Below are 17799 nucleotides of genomic sequence, written 5' to 3' on the forward strand. Positions count from 1 at the left end.
CACTGTCTGGGCCCCCTTACTACCATAGCAGAGCAGGGACCCTCCTCACAGAACCAGGGCAAAGGGGAGTGTCTGTGGTCACCCACAAACCAAAGTATAGGTCAGGAGATCAGTCAGAGTCTCTCATAAGACCTGGAAGGAATTAAGGAACTGGGGGATGGGGCCCCCAAAATTACATTAAATCCAGGTCATAGAATGGGGAAATGAGCAAATGAAAACAAAGCAAAAAAAACAGAAAAGAATCTGACCATAAAAAAAATTACTTTAGTCCCATGGAGAATCAAAATATACACTCAGAAGATGACAAGTCAAAAGTTCTCTTATCAAAGCCTCCAAGAAAAATAGGAATTGATCTCAGGTTATGGAAGAACTCAGAAAAGACATTAAGAGAAAGTAAGGAAGGTAGAGGAAAGATTGGGAAAAGATATGAGAATGATGTAGGAAAATCATGAAAACCAAAAAAGTAGCTTAGTAAAAGAGATACAAAAATATCAAAGAAAAACACTTGTTAAAAACCAGTTGAATTCAAATGTCCAAAAGATCAATGAGGAGAAGAATGCCTTTAAAAAAGCAGAACTGACCAGATGGAAAAGAAGATACTATGAATAAAATAACTCTTTCAAATGTAGAATGGAGCTAAGGGAAATTGATGATGTGAGAAATAAAGAAATAATAAAACAAACAAAATAATTAAAAATTAGAAGAAAATGTGAAAATTTCATTGGAAAAACTACTGATTAGGAAAACAGATTAAGAAGAAATAGTTTAAAAATTATTGGGCTACCTAAATGTCATGACTAGATTTCATTTTTCAAGGAATAATTTAGCAAAATTGTCCTGATAGCATAGAAGCAGAGGGTAAAATAGAAATTGAAGGAATCCACCAATCACCTCCTGAAAGAGATCCCAAAATAAAATATTATAGTCAAATATAGTCAAATTCCACAACTCACAAGTCAAAGAGAAAATATTATGAGCAACCAGAAAGAAATATGCTTTTGAGGAGTGACAAGATGAAAGGAGAGAGAGAGAGAGAGAGAGAGAGAGAGAGAGAGAGAGAGAGAGAGAGAGAGAGAATAGAATAAATGGAAGTGAGGAGGAATGGAATGGGGAAAAATAAAGTTAACAATAGCTACTGTAGGAAAAAAATATTAAAGCAACTTCTCTGATGTACTTATGATAAAAATTGCAATGCATCCCAGAGACAGAGCCGATGTATCTGAACACAAACTGAAGTACACTTTTTTTTCTTTCACTTCATTTTTCTTGAGATTTCTCTATCTTTTTTGGGGGGAGGGGAGATTACATTTACTTTCACAACAAGATTATTGTAGTAATGTGAAGTTAAATAAATAAATCATGAAAGGTTTTTAAAAATGAGTAAACCTGAGAAACTGTCCCGTTTGATCTCTCTCTGTAAGGTGCAAACAGATTGCTTCCTATATGAATGTTTAACAATCTGCTTACACCACATAACTCATCTGCTATTTGCAAAAAGAACAATCTTTTCAGTCCCATACTCACTTGCTCCTCCTGTTAGAATATATTTCTTTTCTATAAATGCAATGTTCTTCCTAGACAATTATTCTGGTCACATGTCAATCCTTCCTCCCCCAGTGTCTCAATTTTCTTACAGGAGCACTTAAAGGCATTTTCAACATGAACTATGCATGTAAAAGGAACTCTCAGATCTCCTAATAAATGACCTTCACAAGAGTATATGAACTGCACTTATTGGAGGGAACTAGAAATAAGTTCAGTGTGACTGAAGCCACATTTAAGGGAGGGTGGAGTCTTGCAAAATCTGCTTCAAAAATTGGAAAAGTCCTCAACTGAAACATACAGGATATCTGGCTTACCATTGTGAAACCTGATGTCTCATCAATATCTCAAAATTGCCTCATTCGTAATACAACTAGTGATCTTCTCTAAACTTGTCCCTCTTCCAAATTGCCTTATTTCTGTTGAGGACTCTAGTATTTTCTCACTCTCTAAATTTCACATCCACTTCAGCTTTGGTAATTCCCTTTGTCTCAACCCCATATCTCAGATCCAATCTCATCAAGACATCAATTTTACTTCCAAATGACATATCCAGTCTATTCCTTCTGTCCACCCAAAAGGCAATTATTCATATTCAGTACCTGATCACCTCTTACTTATATTATTGCACTTGTCTCCACAATGACCTCCTTATAGTTAGCCTCTTCTATCTCTTACCTATCCTCCATAGATTTGTCAAGATAATTTTCTTAAAGCTCAGGACTGACTATGTCATTTCCTTGCTCAATAAATTTCAGAGACTTCCTATTCCCTCCAGGATAAAATGCAAATTCCTCCAATTGATATTTAAAGTCCTTCATAATCTGGTTTTAATTTTCATTTCCAGAAATTTTAATCTATTCCCCTTATTTCTGATCAAATTTTCCTATACACTGTTCCACAAAATCATATTCATCTTTTTATTCTATGCTTTGTACAGGTTCCTCAACCCTTTCTGAAGTCACACTTACTCACAGGAACGTGACCATCTTACAGGTGAAGGATCAGTCTATTGAGAAGAACTTTGCCAAGAATCTTACCAGTAATGACTACAAGAGAAATACTCCTGTGATTGTTTCAGGACAATCTCTTCCCTTTACTTTTATAAAGATGGACAATGGAGGTGTCCTAGAATTCTTGGGGGAATAGCATCTTCATGGAATATAACTGGGAAAATTTCATCAGCTTTTGGATTAGTAATGGGCCCCCCACTTTGCAGATCTCAGCTGGAATAAATTTAGCATCAGGTGCTTTGCCACTTGAAAGAAATCTAATGGCATTCAAAACCCCTTCTTCAGTTGAAGAAGCTTGGAGATTGACTTCATTTTGAGATAAATGGTCAGTGGTCTCTGCACTGATTGATGAAGCTCTGTTAAGAACACTATGACAGTGTTCTCTAGAATTATGTTCCTGTCATTTATCAATATGGATCCAGCAGCACTAAGATGAGATGCACCATATGTCTTTTGCCCATAATAGTCTTCAGGGCATCATGAACAACAAAAAAAAAAACTTTGGTTTGTTACTATCTGGATAAAACTGAATTTTATCTGCCTTCTTAGTGAGCCAAGAGTCCTGCATCTCTCTATACTTCACTGATACTTTATTCTTGATGAAATTAAATGTTGCCTTCTTAGAAAAGGATGAACTATCCTGGTAAACTCTGTGAAGTTCTTGTTTTTCATTTAGCAGTTTCTGTATTTCTCCATCATTTTCATCCAACAGCTACTGGATAGCTCTGGAAAAATGCCAGGAACAGAACAGCGGTCTTTATGTAACATTTGTAGATCTGACTAAGGCCTTTGATACCACCAGTTGGGAGAATTTATGGAAAGTTAAGTCAAAATTTGTTTGCCCAGAGAAGTTCATCAGTCTAGCACATCAGTTTCAACCTCACGGCATGCATGCCCAGATTTGGTGAGTGGACAATGCTCTTGGGATTTCCTGCTTACCAGTGGAGTGAAGCAAGTAGGTGTCTTTGCTCCCGGGTCTTTTTTTGTATGATGTTTTCAGCTATGTTATCAAACACCTTCACTGAGGATGGATAGAACATCAAGGTCAGCTACTGCACTGATGTTAAATTCGTCAACTTGAAAATTCTACAAGCCAAGATCAAAGTGGAGGGAGTGTTGGTGCATTATCTTCTGTTTGAAGATGATTGTACTCTCAATGCAATTTCTGAAGCTGAGATGCAATAAAGTATAGATCAATTCTTTGCTACTTTTGTTAATTTTGGTCTTACAATTAACACAAAAAAACCACAGGTGCTCCATCAGGCAGCACTACATTATCCTTATATGGAACCATGAATTACAGCAAATGGAGAAGTTTTCAGTATTGTGGTCAAGTTCTCTTACCAAAGCAATGAATTTTCCAGGGAGGTATACATGCATTGTCATAGCTAACTCAGTATCTGGAAGGCTCTGAAAGAAAGTGTGGGAGAGAAGATATATTATACTACATACCAAACTGAAGGTCTACAGAGTCATTTTGCTGACCTCATTGCTGTAAGCCGGTGAAACCTGGACAGTCTACCAACACCATGAAAGGAAAATAAATTGCTTCCATTTAAAATGTTTTAGGAAAATTCTGAAGATCATCTACAGGAGAAGATACCAAACACTGAGATCCTTTCTTAAGCTAAATTGCCAAGCATGCCAACATTACTATAAAGAATGCAACTATGATGGGCTCAGCATATTGTTAGAATACCCAAAGTATGCCTGCCAAAAAGTCAATTTTAAGGGCAAGCACTGATGAAGGGGACAGAAGAAGAAATACTGGGACACCCTGAAGGTCTGTGCAGCATCAAAGACACTCTCACAGGACTCCCCAGCATGGCAGGTTCCATCAGTGAGGGTGATGTACTACACTACAAAGAAGGCAGCATTGAAGCAACTCAAAAAAAAAAAAAACCTGACATATGCAAGTTTAGAGTAAGCACCTCATGTGTTCACATTTGTGCCTGACCTATGGTAAGGATTATGAGTTCATATTAGTCTGATCAGCCAGTCAGACACACTGTAATCTGTCTCAAAATAGTGATGTCATTTTGGTCTTCTTTCATAATGAAGGACAATAATCGAACTGCATAGGTTATCTCCCAGGCGTGGAATTCAATTCCTCCTCATGGAATTGAAGGGAAAAGAACATAACTTGAACAAAGGGAGACGACTAAGAAGTAGAAGAATCAGGAAAGGCTTCTTGTGGGATGACACCTGAGTCAAGACTTGAAGGAAGGTAAGGTGATTCCATGATATGACAGGTGAACTGGCCTTGAGTGAGGGAGTGCTGTGCTAAGTCACCAGCCTCACTTTCTCCTCTAGAGTTATCTGAGTTCAGTGGCCAGTTAAGAATAAGGACAACTGGAGGTGATGCTGTATTTGAGACAGTTAAGTGACTTTCTAAGGGTCACATAGCTTGTAAATGTCAAATGTCTGAGCTTAATGATTGACTGACTAAAAGCAGGTACTATTTTTTTAAACTTCTGTCTCAGTATCCACAGAAGTTAGTACAATCCTGAAATTAGTACCTATTAAATGTTATTATTAAAGTCATTTTATATCTTATACCTGTTTCCTCATGTAAGGTTCCTTCTAGTTTTTATATTTTATGAGACAAGAGTTGTGCATGGAGCACAATTTTGATGGATCATGGAAGGTAGGAGTGTGGGTCACTTCCTCTCCTTGAGGTAGAGGAAAGGAAGAGGTATGAGGTCACTTTCTGCTAAAGGTCATTGAACTAGGGTTGAGGCTAGCCAAAATAGGACTGGGATGAACCTCACTGTGAGCCATAGAAACTTTGCAAATTTGCTTCAAAATAAAAAGAAATAACAAAAAAGAGAATAATTACAGAATTGTGGAGTTCAGTCTTCTGGAATTCATTATTATTTGAAGAATATTTTTGAAATATATAAGAAAATAAATATTATATAAAATACTTTGATGAAGATCAAAGGAACACCATGACTATGATGATAAAAAGAAGGTCCATTTCTCTATGATCCTTATACAATATATTTTCATCTTGCTTTCTAGCACTAAGCATTTTTGTTCTGGACTTAAGGTCAAATTAACTAAAGTCCATTGAGGTAAGCAATGGAAAGGATACCCTTGCTCAGAACACATTCTTAATCTCTATCATAGATTTTTGAAGGCAAAAATCACTAGACTGTGACATAATCCAACTAAAGAACAGAAGGCAGATAGTAGAACAAATTTTTTAAATTGATATGCAAAGGGATTGGTAACAAAAGAAAGATTGATTTTTTAAGTACTTGGTAGTCAATCACATTTAATTATATGATGTATAGGAGAACACACTGATATTTTCTAAACACCTCAGTGAAATTTTTTTTTGAAGAGATGGCATAGGAGAGTCTGGATTTCCTGCTGTAATTCAACTTCAAAGATTTCTAATTATCCACTCTAATTAATTGCTCTCACTTCCATCCTGCTACTAGTTCACTCTGAAAAGAAGGATAGAAATGAGAAAGACATGATGAAAGTCACAGGTCCTAAAACAGGATCCAGAAAGGAACCTACAATTCCTGAATATGATTTAGAGCAGATGAGTCTTTTAAAGTAACTTCTTTCTGAGCAGATCTATAGGCATTCGGTCCAAAGGAGGAAGCTGCTATCTCTGAAGTTTCCCAGGAACAACTTTAAAAAAAAAGTCAGGGAGAAACAAGTTCTGGATCACATAATGCAGTGAGTAAAACCTTGATCTCAATCAAGGCAATCATCAAGAAAGCTGAATATCAAAAAGGCTAAGAAAGTCAAGGCCAGGGAAGACAGCTCAGTTGTTTCAATGTTACACAATGTTATCTTCTCTCCCATAGGTACTATAGTACAATGTAAAATGTAACCTACTTGTATATTGTCATATTTTGGGTGCCACATTTTAGTTGTCCAAGAACTGATTAATTGTTCCTTCTGGAAACATACAATTATGGGGCTTTGTTTATTTTTCATCTCCTATTTTAACTGTTTTAGTTTCCATTGCACAATTTGATAAAGGCTACATAGGATAAGCTAACTTGGAAATAGACTTTTCTTTTACTTTAAGTACTTTTAAAAATTAATTTATTACTGTCTTTTACTTATACATCACAATAATTTCTGGAAATGTCCCTTCTCCATCCCCAGGAAAAATAATCCTTGCTTTATTATTATAACAAATAACAAAAAACAGAGAAGTAAAAAACATCTGTGGTAAGCATATGTGAAAATGTATGCAACATTCCACTCTTTCCATTGTCCCTGAGACGAACTTTGATTTTTTTAAGTTAATGAAACTTTTCTTTCTTTTTAATAATCCTTTTATTTCATATTTTAGAATCTGTGTATATTATTCTATTTGACCTGTTTATTTAACTTGTAATAAATATAAGCAATTTTTTATGATTCTTAGGAATTCTCTGAGCCTAAATTTGTCCAATCTGATAGAAAATCAAATTGGCTAAGATAATTTGCTATAAATGGATGAATGAAGAAATTACAATTCTTTCTTCTTGGAGGAGAACAGGAAAGAGGTCTGCAAAGTTCCTAAATCAGTGGAGAATTTCAAAATGAAAGAATTTATGTCTGCTAAGAACAATGGGAAAAAGAAAATAAACTTCCCCCAAAATCATCCAAGTTTCTGGAATGGAGATGGATGGCAGATTCTGTCACCATCAGAAGGTAGGAATGTTTGAAATAGTAGGCTAGAGAGAGAAGTCACCAGAAAAAGGACAAAGGGGGTCAAGAAAAAAAATCAAACCAATTGACCTTCCACGACAGATAAAAGAGACAGATTGGAGTTTTGTACTCACTTTGGGTCAATTCATCCTTGGCAAAGATCGGCAAAGTGAACTGCTGTGTATCCCTGCATTTGAGGCCAGCCCTCCATTAATACCTCTCAGATGCCTCATGCAGTCTTATTCTTTTCTCCCAAGACTAAAATAAACATAACTTTCTAGACGATAAATGAATGCCTAGCCTTTTATGCAGTCATTCGGCAGTCAGAAAGTCAAAGCCATAAAGTGTAGCTATTTGGGATCATAGAATCCTTTTTTTTATAACTTGGTAGAACTATCTAACTGTATCAGATAATATCTCACAAACCTTGTGGTTGTAGCGGAAACAGCGGCATCCTCTGGATGAAAAATCTTCCTGTCAATCATTCTTGAGTTCTCAGCACTCAAGATTTGCTTGTTGCTTGGTAACAATTTTCACAGCTGCATTAAAAGGAGAGTTTGGAAAAGAGGATTGCTTAAAAGCTCATAGCAATTACAGACAAGGCAGATCACTTCTTTCATTTCAGCAACCAATATACAAATGGATCTTCCCATTCAGGTAGTATTTTATTCTTATTTAAATAGGCTTCCCACTATAACAGTTGCAAGGGCTTTATGTCAACATGAATTCCATACATTTCAACTGAGCCTCTTCAGAGGAAAGATGGAAGGAGGGGAATTAGTCCATTTGAAAGAGAAATAGTTCTTTCTTATTGATTTCTCTTATTCCTCCAGGCTTCAAAATTTACAAAGAACAAGCAAGAGGACTATCCTCTGTTTAAGTTGGAATGAGTAGTGAGAATCTAAGAAGTTTTATCTCTATGAACCCTATATTGAACAGTTACAGACTAAATCCCTCTTGCACTCTGATGGTAGGGTAATGCATAGCAAGGAGATGGATAGTAAGATTCCAGGAGGCAGACAGCAACTACACTGTGATTGCCATAGTGGAATTATCACTGTCTCTGAAATCAGAGGCCCTAGGTGTGAATCCCGACTCTGTGGGACCTCAGTTAAAATTTAAGATGATTAAATGGCTTCTGAGACATTCAGTCAACAAGGATCTATTACATTCTTAGCAGATTCAAATAAAAGCAAAAGAGGACAGCCTTTGTCCTCAAGGAACTTACATTCTAATAGCAGAATACATATAAAAGTGAGATTGAAAAGAGAGTAGATGAGTATATATTGGTTCAGAGGAACAAGGCGGTTGACATGTGATCCCTTCTTAATCTATATATAAGTGCTATATTTCTTTCATATTTCATGAAACTTCTAGAACAATACTGAACACATAAGAGAGACTGAGTAAATTCTAAAGGATTAATTAACTACATGAATATCATTTGCCAAATCTTGAAAGCAGCTCATAAATTTTGATTCTAAATCATAACTACTGTAAAATGGGAATTCAAGAGAATAGAGATAGATTAACAGGATTGAAAAGAGATCAACATTAATGCCAAGAAATTATATATATATATATATATATATATATATATATATATATACACACATATGTATATACATACATTCATTCCAACCAAACATTGTCATTCTTCAATGATCTTTAAAATTTTGGATCAACAGTCAACAATAAAAGAAAAGATTTGAAACATTCAAATAATCAAATGCTATATCTGGATCACATATATTGAGCAGAAAGATATTATGGAATGAGCAATGTCTCCAAGGACACTTCTATAACTACTATATCTCCACTTTCAATTTTGTAATATTTTAGAAGCACGTTGTTAATGTTTACTCCTAATAAATTAGTTATTATTTACTATAAACTCATAGCACTAATTACAAATCTTTTTTATAATGCTTTGTCTTTTCAAATCCTTCTGTTGTATGACCCCTTAAGCTATTCTTGACATGATTTACTTCATAATGTTTTATGTGTGGCACTTAAAGCACTTCTTAAGATGTGAATAAAGAAAAACTTTTTTTTTCCTCAGCAGAATTTTTGTTACCATAATGCTTCCATGAGATTTGCAAAAATTGGATAGATGAGGCTATGGATCTGAGTGGTGGGCATCCAATTGATGCAATGAATAGAGTACAGGGACTAAAGGCAGGAAGTTCGAATCTGAGTTCAGATATTGCCCCAGACACTTTTTAGTAGTTTGACATTGGGCAAGTAATTTAACCCTTTTTCTTTATTTTTTTCATTTATAAAATGAGTTTCAGAAAGAAAGGACAAAACACTCCAGGATCTTTACCAAGAAAACCCAAAATAGCCTGACACAAATGAAAAATGACTGAATACCAACACAATGAGTCTTTGTTGATAGATAAGAGCCAAACTTCTTGCGTATTTTGAAAAAAAAAGGCATCAAACCTCCATCACCTAACTCATAAGCTTATCAAGATACTAGGAAACACTGTGTTTTCCAGAGCTAAAGTCCAGCAAGCAAGTTGTGCCCTGAGTTCAAATAACAATAATCCTTTACACAAACCCCTGGATGGTTTCACCCTCTGATAAAATCACATAATTATTGTATTGGTTGTCTACCACCAAGTCTTACCTGAACTCAGATAAATTGTCTCACTGTTGCTGTTACCCCTCTTTATCAAGGCTTCTGTTCACTGAATAGTCATTGATATAGGTTTTGAGAACTTCTCATACTGCCTTGGATCCCCCTACTAGAGACAGGGCCTCAGCACATGTATCTCATCTCCCTCATTGTCTGCAAGTCATTTCCCTCATTTTGAAATTCAACTTCTGTTTGATTCCTGACTATCCTCCCTCTAGACTACTCGGTTTAACTCTATTCATCCACAGATTAGAGGATGGTTTGAGACAGTTGACATCTTATTAATTCTTTCACCCTGGTGTATCAAGGGGTATACTCCGAAATTGTTTTTTAAATTAAAACTTTAAATTAATTAATTAATGTAAACTGTATTTTTTCCAATCACATGCAAAGATGGTTTTCAACATATATCCATTTGCAAGTTTATGAATTCCACATTTTTCTACCACTCTCCCCTTTCTTCCCCTCTACCTATAGCAGTGAGCAATCTGGTAAAAATTGTACATGTACAATAGAGTTTAACATTTTCATCTCAGTCATGTTGTAAAAAAGGAATTAGAACAAAAAGGATAAAGAAAAAACAAAATAAATTTTACACAATGGAACACAGTAGGTTTTGCTCTGCATTTAGATTCCATAATATTTTCATTAATTTTGTTTTGTTTAATTTTGATTTGTTTTCTAAATATGGATGCCATTTTTCATAACACGGTCCCTGATGAGTGGAGCTCCCTCTATCATAGTTGATCCATCTCACAAGCTAGACACTAATGTGTACAATGTTCTCCTATTTCTACCCAGGAGAACAGTATCAATTGAAGCAAATCTTTCCAGGTTTTTGTAAAATCTGGCCACTCATTATTTTTTGCAAAAGAATAGTATTCCTGGGGCGGCTAGGTGGCGTGGTGGATAAAGCACTGGCCTTGGAGTCAGGAGTACCTGGGTTCAAATCCGCTCTCAGACACTTAGTAATTACCTAGCTGTGTGGCCTTGGGCAAACCACTTAACCCCATTTGCCTTGCAAAAACCTAAAAAAAATAATAATAGTATTCCATAACATTCATTTACCATAGTTTGCTCAGTTATTTCCCAATTGATGATCTTTACCCGAATTATTTCTCACTGCAAAAAGAACTGCCATAATATTTTTGTACATGTGACTGTTACCCCCCCCCCTTATGACCTCTCTGGGTTTCATTCCAAATTATTCTTCAGAAAAGTTGAATTAGATCACAACTCCACTAACAATTCATTCCCAGCTTTCTTGCATCTTCTTCAACATTGATCATTTTTCTTTTTTGTCATCATAACCAATTCTATAAGTTTGAGCTGGTATTTCAGATTTATTTTAATTTGCACTTCTCTTATCAATAATGATTTGGAAGTGACATTTGGGAATCTATTCCTATTTACGTTTGACATCATTCGTTTAAAGGATAGATATTAATTGGTATATGGAGGCAATCTATAAGATTTTCTTCCAAATTTATACTATAGACTCTTTGAGCTCAGTAACTGATTGAGGGAGACTTGCACATGAAAACTAAAATGTTCATAATATAAGAAAAATTGGATAACAAGGAGGAAATGGAGAATCATATCTGTATTCCCAAATATAATAGTACTATTTGGAACTAGGTCAATACTAAATTATGGAATTAAATTTGGGAGGAGAAACATTCTTGGCTGGTTTGGGGGAGAGAGAGAGAGAAAGCAAAAGAAACATATAAAAAATTAAAATATTATAGGTATTTAACAAAATCAGTGGCATATAAACATGGGCATGAGTTTTTTTTTAATCTGTTCTTTTTGTAGCTTTTTTAGTTGCATACCTGATTCATTGGTTTCCTCTTTCTCTATTTAATTAATATAGGTATTTAGAAATATACATTTTTTCCCTAAAAACTGCTTTGGCTACATCCCACAAGTTTTGGTATCATTGCCATTGTCTTGGATAAAATTAATGAATACTTCTATGATCTGTTGTTTGATCTATTCATCATTTAAAGTTAGGTTATTAGTTTCCAATTAATTTTTAGCTTTTCTTACCATGGTGTTTTCACATGTAATTTTTATTGCATCATCATCATCTGAAAAGGACGCACTTAATATTTCTGTTTTTCTGCAATTGATTGCGAGATTTTATTCCCTGGTATATAGTCATTTCTTGTGCAGGTACCACATACTGTAGAGAAAATTATTCCTTTCTATCCCCATTCAGTTTTCTCCAGAGGACTATCATAGCTAAGCTTTCTAAAATTGTATTCGCTTCCTTAACTTTTTTCTTATATTGTTTAATGGTTAGATTTATCTAAATCTGAGAGAGGGAAGTTGACATCTCCCATGATTATAGTTTTGCTATTTATGTATCCAATCAATTCATTGAGGTTTTCCTCTAAAAATTTGGATAAAATATTACTTAGTAAATATGTTCAATATGATATTAATTCAATACCTATTGCCCCTTTTAAGAAAATATAGGGTTTTCCCCCCTTATCTCTTTGAATGCAATCTATTTTTGCTTTTGCTTTGTCTGTGAACAGGACTGATATTTATGTTTTCTGTGTTTTTTTTTACTTTTTGCTTTTTTCCATTTTGCTGAAGCATAATTTATTCTACTCCAGCCTTTTACCTTTATCCCATATGCATCTCTGCTTTAAATGTGTTTTTTGCAAACAACATATTGTAGGAGTCTGATTTTTAATTTATTCCATTTGCTTTTTTTATGGAAATTTCATCCCATTCACACTTACAGCTATGATTACTACTTCTGTTTTCCCTCAATGCTATCTTTGTCAGTTTATACTTTTCTTCTTCCTTTCCCCTTATTCTCCTCACCAATATTTTGCTTCTGATTGCTTCCTCTAGATCAGGGTTTTTCCAATGACTCATTCTCCTTTCCTTCTCTCTTTCCCCTTTAACTTTTCTTTTTAGCTTTAATTGTAACTTTAACTATACTTATTCTTTTGTTTTCAGGTCCAATCTACACCCATATTTCTTCTCTAAATATTTTTCTTTTAACTATTCTAAGAGAAATACAATCCTTAAGAATTGCAAGCATTATCTTTCCATGTAGAGATGTATCCAGTTTTAAGTTATTGCCTGGTATTTTGGTTCCCTTTCCATTTACCTTTTAATCTATTGCTTGAGTTTTATATTTAAAGATCAAATCTCCTGTGCGGTTTTGAACTTTTTCGTAGGAAAATTTTGAAATTCCTCTATTTATGCATTTGTTTGTTAGTTCTTAGGTTTTTGCAAGGCAAAGTGGCTTGCCCAAGGACACACAGCTAGGAAATTATTTAGTGTCTGAGGCCAGATTTGAATTCAGGTACTCCTGATTCCAGGGTTGGTGCTCTATCCACTGCACCATCTAGCTGCCCCAATTCCTCTATTTATTTAAAGTCCACCTTTTCCCCTGAAAAAAGATGCTGAATTTTGTAGGGTAATTTTGTCAGGTAGCCCCTGGAATATCATATCCCAGGTACTTTGATCATTTAATGCTAAGGCTGATAAATCTCATGTAATCCTGACTGTGTTTCTCTGTTATTCAAATCATTTTGTTTTAGTTTTTTTTTAGTCTGGGGCAGCTAGGTGGCACAGTGGAAAAAGCACCGGCCCTGGAGTCAGGAGTACCTGGGTTCAAATCTGGTCTCAGACACTTAATAATTACCTAGATGTGAGGCCTTGGGCAAACCACTTAACCCCATCTGCCTTGCAAAAACCTAAAAAACTAATAATAATAATAATAATAATAATAGGGTTTTTTTTTTGCAAGGCAATGGGGTTAAGGGCTTGCCCAAGGCCACACAGCTAGTTAATTATTAAGTGTCTGAGGCCGGATTTGAACTCAGGTACTCCTGACTCCAGGACCGGTGCTCTATCCACTGCGCCACCTAGCTGCCCCTAAATCATTTCTTTTTGACAGCTTGCAGTATTTTCTCCTTTAGCTAAGAATTCTGGAATTTGACTATAATATTCCTTGAAGTTTTAATTGTGATGCCTCTGCCTAAGGTGTTCAAGGTCTTTCAAGGAACATTTTGTCTTCTTTTGCTAGTATATTAGGGTAATTTTCCATGATAATTTCCTGAAAGAAATTTTGCTGGTTCTTTTTTTGATCAATGTTTTCAGATAAACTAACAATTTCTAAATTATCTCTCCTGGATTTATTTTCCACATCAGTCATTTTTCCTAAGACATAGTTTGTATTTTCATCTATTTTCAGTCAATTTGTTTTGTTTGATGTAATCTTCATGTCTTATACTCATTAATTTCCATTTGTCCAATTCTAATTTCAAAGGTTTTATTTTCTTCATTTAGCTTTTTTGTTTCGTTTTCCAGTTAATTTTATTTTTAAATGAGTTGGGTTTCTTCTTTTATAGCTGTTTATTTTTATTTTAATGAGTTGTACTTTTTGTACTTTTTACTTTTAAAGGAGTTGATTTCTTCTGTCAATTCTTCATAATTTTTTTTACATGGCTCTCAATTTCATTCATGATGTTTCTTCTTCCTCTCTGTTTTGGTTTTTAAAAGCCTTTTTGAGCTCCTTCAAGTGCTTCTAATTCAACAACTCCTTTCAGGCTTCATATTTGGACCTTTTGTCCCTATTTTCCTAGTCTGAGATGACATTTTTATCATACCTGCTAGAATAATTACTTTCTATGGTTATAGATATTTTTTTTGCTTTTTGTTTCCTGCTCTGCACTTGAGGAACAGAGAGTTTAATCACATGATTTTTGTTCTAGTGCTAGGATCTGATCCCAGGCTTAATTATTGCCAAGATGTTGCCTATGCACACGAAGCTTGTTAATTTACTCTAAGACAATAACAGTGATGAGACATAATATCAAAACTTTTAGAATACAACGCAAAAAGTTATTAGGGGAAATTTAATATCTCTAAATTTTGCATGAAAAAAACTAAAGAAAGAAGACATAAATAAATTTGACATGCAACTAAAAAGCTAGAAAATTAAAAATTAAAAATCACCACTTAAATATCAAATTAAAAATTCTGAAAATCAAAGGAGAAATTAATAAAATTGAAAATAAGTAAAATACTGAAATAAATAAAACTAAGAGTTGAATTTATGGAAAAAACTAATAAGACAGATAAACCTTTAGTTAATCTGATTAAAAAGAAGAAAACAAAATTAACCGGATCAAAGATGAAAAGGGAGAATTTATCAAAAAAGAGGAAATTAAAGTAATAATTTAGAACAATTTTGTCCAACTGTATGCCAACAAATCTGACAACATAAATGAAATGGATGAATATTTTAAAAGTTTGGAGTAATAAAAGGTCAAGTATATTGAGGGAATTAACAAAAAAAAAAGCAAAGATAGGTGATTGAGTTATGTCAGACCTAATCCTACATTATAAAGCAGCAGTATTCAAAATTGTTTTGTACTGGCTAAGAAATAGAGAAGTGGAACAATGAAATAGATTAGGTACAAAAGAAACAGTAGTAATTGGTAATAATAATAATGCACCATTTGCTAAATCCAAAGACTGTAACTTCTGAGATAAGTATTCACTATTTAAAGGAAATGGGGGGCGGGAGGGCTAGGTGTTGCAGTGGATAGAACATCAGCCTTGGAGTCAGGAGTACCTGAATTCAAATCCTCAGACACTTAATAATTACCTAGCTGTGTGGCCTTGGGCAAGCCATTAACCCCATTGCCTTGCAAAAAAAGAAAAAACCTAAAAAATGCTAATAAAGGAAAGGTGGGAAAACTAAAAAAAAATAGTATGGCAAAAACTAGGCATAGAAACATCTCACACTATGTACCAAAGTAAGTAAGGTTGAAATGGGTAGAAGATTTAAACATAAAGGTTGATATCATAGACCAATAAGAGTTAAAGGAATAAACTATTTGTCAGATCTATATTGAGTGAAGAAGTTTATGGTTTTAATAGATTTTGACTACAATAAATTAAGAAAGTTTTGCACCAAAAAAAAAAAAAAAACCTAAATGCAGTGAAGATGTGAAGGAATGTAGACAGCTGGGAAATTATTTTATAGTTAGTGTGATCAAAATAGAGAGAAATGAGTCAAATTAATATGAGATCAAATCACTTTCTAATTGATAAATGATCAAAGGATAGGGTTAGGTAGTTTTCAGATGAATAAATCAAAGCTATCTAAATTCATATGAAAATGTTACAAATCATTATTATTCAAAGAAATGCAAATTAGGAGACTTCCAGGGTGGAGACAAGCTAACATGCTCCCAGAGCTTGTCCCTACCAAAATAAATAAAGTATCTACTACTCTGACATTCAAACTACAGATCGCATCAAGAAAAAGAGATGACTCAAAGAAATTTTCAATTGTAGACATCATAGAGGATCTTCAGAGAAGGTCTGCCTTTTGGGGGGGGAAGAGTGGGGGGGAGAGTAATGTCCAGACAAGAGAGTGGGAAAGCCAATAGGAGGCTTTTAGCCAAATTGCAATCCAGGTACCAACAGTTTAACAACAGCAGAAGTCCTGGCAGCTAGATAGCAATCCAGCAGGGAAAACTCCAATCCCAAACAAAGTTTGAATCCTGAGAATACCAAGGTAAAAGACAAGACTGGGTCGAGAACAAACTACTCTTAAGTAGGAACCTGGACATAAAGGAGGGAAAAATCCTCTGCAAAGACAAGGCCAGGGCTGCATAGGCAACATCTTGGGCAGCAACAACCCAGGTATCAGAACCCAGCCCCAGCAAGAAAAAAAAAACTGGGCTCTATACTCCCTGTACCCCAGGAGCAGAACTAAAACAACAAATATTGATCAACAATAAAGCTAAGGGGTGGCTAGATGGCACAGTGGATAGAGCACCAGCCCTGGAATCAGGAGTACCTGAGTTCAAATCTGGCTTCAAACACTTAATAATTACCTAGCTGTGTGGCCTTGGGCAAGCCACTTAACCCCTTTGCCCTGCAAAACTTAAAAAAAAGAAAGAAAAACCAAACAAACAAACAAAAAAAACAATAAAGATAAAAGGGTGCTCACTATAGAAAACAACCTTACAGACATAGATGATAACAATGCCATGCCATGTCTGAAGAAGAAAGCAGTGAAATATCACTCACAGGGGAAGAATCAAAACAGTCCATAAACTGGACTCAAATACAAATGTTCATCAAAGAACTTTAAAAAAAATTTAAAAATCCAAAGAAGAGAGGAAAAAAGACAAATGGAAAAAAGAAATGAAAGTTAAGCAGGAAAATTATGAAAAACTGACCAAAGAAATAAACTCCACTGAAAGTAAAAATATTCAACTGGAAAAGGAAATACAGAAGCTAATTGTAGAAAATAAAACCCTCAAAATTAGAATTGAACAAATAGAAACCAATGAATCTATAAGACTACAAGATTGCATCAAACAGAATAAAATGACTGAACAATTTGAATTAAATGTAAATTACCTTTTTTGTGAAAATGAATGACCTGGAAAATAGATCCAGGAGAAACAATCTACAAATCATCTGACTACCAAAAAGGCTGGACCAACAAAATAACCTGGAAAACAACATGCAGGAAATTATAAGGGAAACTGTCCAAATCTACTAGAACAAGAGAACAATATAACCATTGAAAGAATCCACAGAACACCTCCAGGAAGAAACCCCAAGATAAAACCTCCAAGGGCTGTAATAGCCAAATTCCAGCACTCTCAAATAAAAGAGAGAATATTGTAAGCATCAAAAAAAAGAATGCAAATATAAAGGAAACACAATCAGACTCATGCAAGAACTATCAGAAGACCCGGAATAGTATATTTCAGAGAGCAAAGGGCCTAGGAATACAACTTCAGCAAAATGCACTACCCTGCTAAATTCAGCATATATTGTCAGGGAAAAAACATGAAATAGATGATTCACAGAATTTCCTGACACAAAGACAGAAACTGAACAGAGAATTCAATCACCAAATACACAACTCAAGAATTG

This window comes from Macrotis lagotis, chromosome 1 (genome assembly GCF_037893015.1).
Source record: "Macrotis lagotis isolate mMagLag1 chromosome 1, bilby.v1.9.chrom.fasta, whole genome shotgun sequence".
Classification (NCBI taxonomy): domain Eukaryota; kingdom Metazoa; phylum Chordata; class Mammalia; order Peramelemorphia; family Peramelidae; genus Macrotis; species Macrotis lagotis.